This window comes from Coptis chinensis, chromosome 2 (assembly GCF_015680905.1).
Source record: "Coptis chinensis isolate HL-2020 chromosome 2, ASM1568090v1, whole genome shotgun sequence".
In the NCBI taxonomy this organism is placed as follows: Eukaryota; Viridiplantae; Streptophyta; class Magnoliopsida; order Ranunculales; family Ranunculaceae; genus Coptis; species Coptis chinensis.
This window is the reverse complement of record NC_141457.1, coordinates 105848428-105855823: the sequence shown is the minus strand read 5'-3', so window position 1 is coordinate 105855823 and position 7396 is coordinate 105848428.

The window sequence follows — 7396 nt, the reverse complement described above, 5'->3', positions numbered from 1 at the left end:
CTGTGAATGGATTCCTTCCAGCTGAGATAAGATCGAACAACATCAGCTTCTAGTGTAGTCTGCTCACCACCAGCTGATGGTTCCAAAATCAGCTTGACACCTTCACCAGAGGAGTCTACTCCAACTAATTATCTTGAACTGTCTGTTACGGACAACTTATTCATTCACCATTTTTCAATCCTTTTCGAATTGCGTTTGATTGTGTTTAGTTTATGATTTCAGTCACCAATTAGTTTGTATATAAGCAATCCAGTGTTATATTGTACATCGTCATTTTAGAGGATGGAAAAACACAGTCTAGCTTAGAAACATATGTTAGGGTTTAGGGACCTATTTCCAGACTCAAACATAAAAAATCACACACTATTCAAGGAGAAACAGATGAGGCAAAGCCACAAAGGAGACAGTTTCAGAAGTTGTTTGCTAATTATGTGATCCAGATCATCCCGATTTGACTAACTTTCTTGACGATCAGCCAAATGATGAACCTAAGTATCTCACTTTCACCTCATGAGTTTGGGAGAATTTTTGCTTCTCTATTTATTCATTCTAATGAATAGTAGCGCCATAAGGACCGAATTTGCTCTCCAGTTATTTATCTCCATTTTCCTGTTGTAATTCTAGCATCATGAACTCAGAAATAAAGTGGTTCAAATTGTAAATGAGCTGCGGGTTACACAGACTGAACAATCCCAAGGATCCATCTCAAGTATATCATTTTTCATCTTGAACTCCAATCGAGAATGAGGAATAACATTTCCATTTTAAGAGCTGTTCTTTCCTTTTTTTTATCCTAAAAACAGAAAGGTTTATTTATAATAAATGGACAATTACCGTATACTCACTCCATCAAACACTTCTCCCATTCCAATTCAAATCAAACACACTATACAACAAAAATATAAAATGTGGGGAAATAACAAGAGAAAAGAAATTGAGTACCTGTCCAGCAGTTTTATTCAAAGTGCAGTTGAAAGCGGGTTGGTCGTTAGACTTGGCTTTTCTGGACCATGGCTGACCCTGGAGTTCTTCAATCCACTTCTTCATTACTTGCTTCGCTCCATTGGTGGGACGCAGGAAAATCGTACAGCTGCAAATATAAGTACGACCTTTTGTTTCCTGGAGGTGGCAAATCTGAATAGTGCTTCAAAGGTTTCACTTAACCATATGAAGAAGGATAGGAGTAAAATCTTGTGACAACAAAAGAAGAGGCGATGTATCCAAGTAATTATGTTGCATAAAGAAACATTTAAACAAAGACAAAAAAAAAATAGACACAATGGTCGAAGGCTAGTCAAGATGGTTTATTTTATGCTAAAGGTTATCTAATAGCCCACAAGTGCGTTAGATCCCTACAGCCCTTCAATGTGTAAGGTGAAGTACTACAGACCTTGTCATCGGCAAAGGTAAAGGGCTTCCCATCTTCATCAATCAAGAATTTCTTAATTGTGCTCCATAGGAAATGTGTAAAATTACATTTGGTCAATCTTCTATTGGTATCTGAATGTACACAAGAATACACATTTTGACTTGTCAACATGTGCATGCGCTTAAATCAACCAGAAAACAAACAGTCAAATAATACTATTAACATTTAAGTGCATATACAAATTCATATATCAATGTAGGATTAACAAAAAGTGTTGTGTCAACCTGCAAAACTGTTAGTGAAGAAGTTAATCAAGGAAAACTTTCTGCATAAGCATAGTATCTCCCTCACAAATATGAACAGGGGCATTTCATGTCAGTTCCTGATTTTAATTACTACAACATATATATACAATAGACATGTAGAAAGTTTATAGATGGAAATAATATCAGAACTTCACAACATTCAGATAAAATGTATCCCATAAGATTTGACACCCCTAATTAGTCCTGGCCTGTTTGAAACAAAAACAGTTTCTAATACAAATCAATTAGCAAGTAGGAAGAGAAGTAAATACAAAGTGAATATTTGGGTATGTCATTTCTAACAGTGTCATGTACTCATGCTACCATACAAAAAGAAATTTATAAATTTCAATGCACAAGGTTAGCCGTAGAAGCACTACTTGTGAGATGAGACAACCAAATTCTCATCTCATATAGTAGCTTTTGTAGATCATTTTTGAACCTTGTCAATATTTAATTAGAGGCCTTCATATTATAATTATTTAATTATGACACTAATATTAACAAAAATACTTAATTAAGTTGCAGTATTGATTCGATGAGTGGACAAACGCCCTCCTAAAGACTGGACTATTGTCGCCAGGACCTCCTAAACAATCTCATTTTTTATAATAGCTTTGGTGAACAACATACTTGCCTCGACATCCAGTCCAATTCACGTTCACCAAGTTGGCATCTAATTAGAAATCCCTGCAATTTAAAACTAAATATCAAATGACAAACACAGTAATATACTTGTAAACATTTGATTGTGAATTACTATGCATAAAGATTTTTTTTTTTTTTTTCAAAATGCAATAGTTTGTAACCTGATAAAGTTCTCTGACTTTACACTTCCATCTCTGCCATATTCATCGTAGTTCTGGTGCGTGAGCATATCAACTTTCTTGCCAATTTGATTTCCTTCCATGTAGACCTTGACAAAGAAAGTAGGTTGAGATATTATTGGGGGGCAGTAATCTACTTCTTCATCCCTACAGTGAAAAATAAAGACCAATTAGTACATGAATCCTATCCTTTTGGCGAATTCAAAAACTAAAGAATCAATTAGCATCAACCATAAACCTAACAATAGTTGAATTCATAAAACTTAAAATGGGAACTGTCCACACTCTCGGTTCTATTGCACATATGCACCATAATAAGAAACCAGCTCAGGGAGAATCCAAACAGGGAATTGTCCTACGTGCCACTATGAACTATACAATTTTGTCCTTATACAAATATCTGTGTGTCTTACTACTGTAAGTAGCATGGGTTGTAACTCCCCATGTGCGCTTTAGTAGGTAACCACACAACCTAACAAAATCACTTCTCATCTAGATACTTGTAAGACAGTAGCAACCAACACACAACTTGTTTAGCAAGTTCTTGGAAACTTCATGTTTAGCAGGCTCTTTAGAAACCTGACATTCATTTAAGCGAAAAAAGAAAGGAAAATATAGAAAAAGAAAAATCATGACAACATAGACGACCCCAGGAGAGAAACAGTGTACCTTTTCCCTTCACTCTTATAATTTACCAGGTTGTTCTTGATATATCAAATAAAATTTGAAATAGGTAGAGAAATTCAATCTGAACAAAACAATGCAGAGTCGTCAAGCTGTAAGATTCTGCCAAGCACTTCCTGTTGGAATTCGTCATTGTACTGAAAGCAAAAAAAGTTGATATAGATATGATACCCTTTTCTCACCAAAAGACATCATTGATCTCAACTGTCTAAACTAAAGTGGGTACTGATTTTTTTTTTGGGTGGAAAGGTACTGAAAATAGATGACACACAAGCTCTATTCCTGAAAGATAAATAGTTATCTGTTCCAATACTGCGAAACCTCATGTTTAATAGTAAATTAGAGGTTCTAAACTAAAGAGAAACTTGAATTTGAAAGTCTACAAGGAGTAATGTGGTAATGTAAATGACGAATTTAATAGAAAAGCAATCCCTTTTTCTCTTTCATACATTTCATTTCGCCGGCCCGGTTGCAATGAGCAATGCTAATGCTTTTGTTTACTTCAACAGATGTTGAATAGCAACCGTTGCCTGTAAAAATTCAAGATCTTCTAGTGGATGTTAACGAGAATGATGTAACTAATAATGTATGCCAAAAGACCTTATTTACTTCATTCCTTTAACATCCACCAATCTCATCGAAAATCAATCCACTTTGAGTATTTTGTACCATCGGTTCTCTCGCTAATGAAAAGAAACAATGAAAATGATATCATTGCGTTGATGAGTAGCTTGCATGCACTTTGAAATTGAAGAGTTGGATGCATGTTGAGATGAAGCTGAAAGGCTTACCCCAAGACTTATATCTATGCCAGAATTCGTTATTGATTGAGATTATATTATCTCAAAGCAATATCACTCTGTCCCTAACCTTGCCCAATCGCTCTGCCCTCAGTAGGAGTTCAAAAGGTAATAAAGGAATCAACCCTTGCTACCTATTCCTCAAACAGGAAAAAAATAATTCATAATAGTGACTTTAGTATAAAGGGAGGCCATAAAGTTTATTTTTGACTTCTTTAATTCAGTAAAGCACCAAATATGTAGAAGCGGTATCTCAGCACCAGTTTCTCATCTTTAAATGCTACTGCTAACTATGCTAAACAATCTAGATCGGTTCTGATAGAGCAAATATTTAAATATTATTCTGTTTTATTAAGCTATTTTTAACTTTCAAAAATATTAGACAAATAGGGTGAATTTATTTAGATCAAGACTTCAAGTTCTAGGCCGCAATTTTATCAAGTTATGATTATATAGCCCCATTGTCGTGGACAGCTACATGTAGAGATGGGACACCAATTCTAGACATGCTAAGAAACTTTAGAATTATTTTTTAGTTTAAACTTATGAAAATGCCTTTGAATAAAATCAATACGCAAGCACGGAACTCTATGCAACTAAAATGAAGTAACTTATTATTCAAAATTAGGCTTTTTCATAAATTAGGTCTCAAGTATAAAGCATGGTAGGAAACCGAACTTAATTGAAAATTACTTAATTGAATCAAATTCAGTACTCACAGGAACAACTCCACAAGTTTAGGGCAAACTCCCGCTTCAATAACAGCTTGGATTTTATCGTTTGTACCATCAGAAAGGTAAGATAATGCACATCACGCATCAGTTAAGACTTCTTCATCATTTGAATGAATCAGACGCTCAAGCGCTGGAAGTGCAGGTTTTGTCTGCCATCTTGTTTTCGAAAGGAACATAACATCGTTAGTAATCCCAACCTCTTAATAACCCCACAAATAAATAAAATGCAACTCATCACTAACCAGTTCAAATGGAGGTTGTGGTTTGCCTCTGCAGAAATTGGATAGAGTCCATGTTGCATTTCTCAACAGAGAATTTGGCATGCTCATTCAACTGTGCCAACAGAGGAATTAATGCCCCATGTCCAAGGATAAGGTCCTGACATTTGGGAGAATCACCAGCAACATTACCAAATGCCCAAACAGCCTACATTTGCCAAAAACAAAATAGTCTGTCAGCATGCTAAGTTTCTACAAAAATGCACAACCTCTGTTTTCAGTTATCAAACACACAACCAATAGAAAACCTGCTCTCTCACATCATCACTTTCGGAGAACCAAGAAGCTGCACAAAGATAGGAACAGCCCCATGATCAATTACAACCCCGTGTTCTCGGGCGTTCGGAAGCAATATTGGTAAGTGCCTAAAACTCAAACCGCTCAAACCCAAAAATAACCAAAACAACATTATAATCAACACAAATACTACTCACTACTCAAACACTCAGAAAACAGCATTTAACAAACCCCAAAGTTGTGTAAAGTCCTCACTCCTAAGAAACTCCACAAAAACGCAGAACCACCCCCGATTGAATCACTTCCTCAATTGGCGGGCTTTCTATACATAAACAATTCACAACACAACACAGTCACAAATTGCACCAAAATAAATAAAAAATAATAACATAACACTTACCAATGGAAAGCAACTTCCTAAACTGGCGTGAGTCGATTCAAGCTGCAAAAAAACCAACCCACCCTCACCTTCACTGCTCCTCAACAACCTCTTCGTCGAGCTTTGTTGAGCAATCAGTTGGTTCATTTTTTCTTGTTCGGGTACTCTTACAATATCCGCCTTTTAGTCGCCCATCCTTTTCTCTATTTCTATGCTCGATTAGCCGTGTTGTTGACCCCTGTATTTTTTTTGAGATGGGAGAGGTCTTCTAAGAGATTTTATGTGAGACAAAGAAGGGTAAGCATAGTTACAGATGTGGGAGAGAATGGAAAAGAAACGGTTCTTATTCTCTAATTAGACTTTTCCATTTCTTAACCTATTATTAAATAACACAATTATTACTAATTAAATGACATTAATAGTAATGCGCATAAAATGAGAATGGCGTGGATTTGGTTTTCTAATATACTCCTACATGAAAAGACTGATTGGCCCTATTTAAAAGTGTTAAGCAATTGTTTTATTTAAGGACAATATCGGTACTAAAAATTTATAAATACATAAAAAGACAAAGTAGTCCTTATTAATAAATAGCTAGGCATCTTATTTTATTATTCATCAAGGGTATTATGCGTAAGAAAAAGTCCCGGATGAATTTAAGAGGCCACAATCATTATAGATATACTAGTAGTAGAGATCTACATGTACTAAGAAATATGATAATATACCACTTTCTAGTTTTTACCAAGTACAATATTGTAACATGTAAGCTTCATTTCAATTATTGAGTTGTAAACTAATAACAGTATCATCAACTCGCGATCAATGCGCTGCTAAAAAAAATTACGACACATTAGCATTTTAGCTCGGTCAAAATTGCTAAAACCAGTTTATGTACCAACGCATTTTTTCGATATTTTCGGTTTTTATTTCGGACGGCAAAACTTGTCCTGTGCATTTCAATTTTTTTCATTAAAATAACAAATAAATATTCAAACGGGAATAGTTGTCCTGTCTTTCCCTAATTTTTTTACTAAAAAACAATCAAAACCTTGAAACAGCAAAACTTGATCCGTTTAAAAATTTCAAAAAATGAAGATGATTTTTTTTTTATTACAACCATTTTAATTTTTTATTAAAAAAATTGCCAAAACTTTTAGATGGCAAAACTTGACCCGTCCACTATCTAGACGACTGAAATTGACCTATGCGAGTGGCTGCTAAATTTATGAGTATTTTGGTCGAGAATTTAACAATTGCTTACATAAATAGGTGTTTGGCAGTGCGTTGGTGAACGAAATTGCTAGAAAAATTACTACATGTCACATTGGCAATAAAAAATAACAGTGTGTTGATGATGTTCTATGTTCAGGATTTTGGAGTTCCAAAAACAATCAGAATTTCGACATATTCTGACTTAACTTCAGGATTTATGTAATTTTCGATATTAATACTATTATTTTGATATATTAAAAAGCTTAAATATCATATAGAATTCCGATATTCCATCTGAAATCACGATTTATGGTTGTTTTGAGGATGTGATTATAATCAAAATTTTGAGGACTTATCTACTATCTATATACTAAAATAGAGACCTCTAAGAGAGATTTTTCTCTCTCTTAGTCGACACTCTAATATGAGAGATAAAATTTTCTCTCTCCTAGGTGGTCTCTCCTAATGGAGTTGTGGTGATGTGGATATCTATTTGTCACTCTCACATAAGAGTCCATCAATTGCGAATTGCTTAAAGCATTCCAATTCCTAATTCTTCAAAAATAGG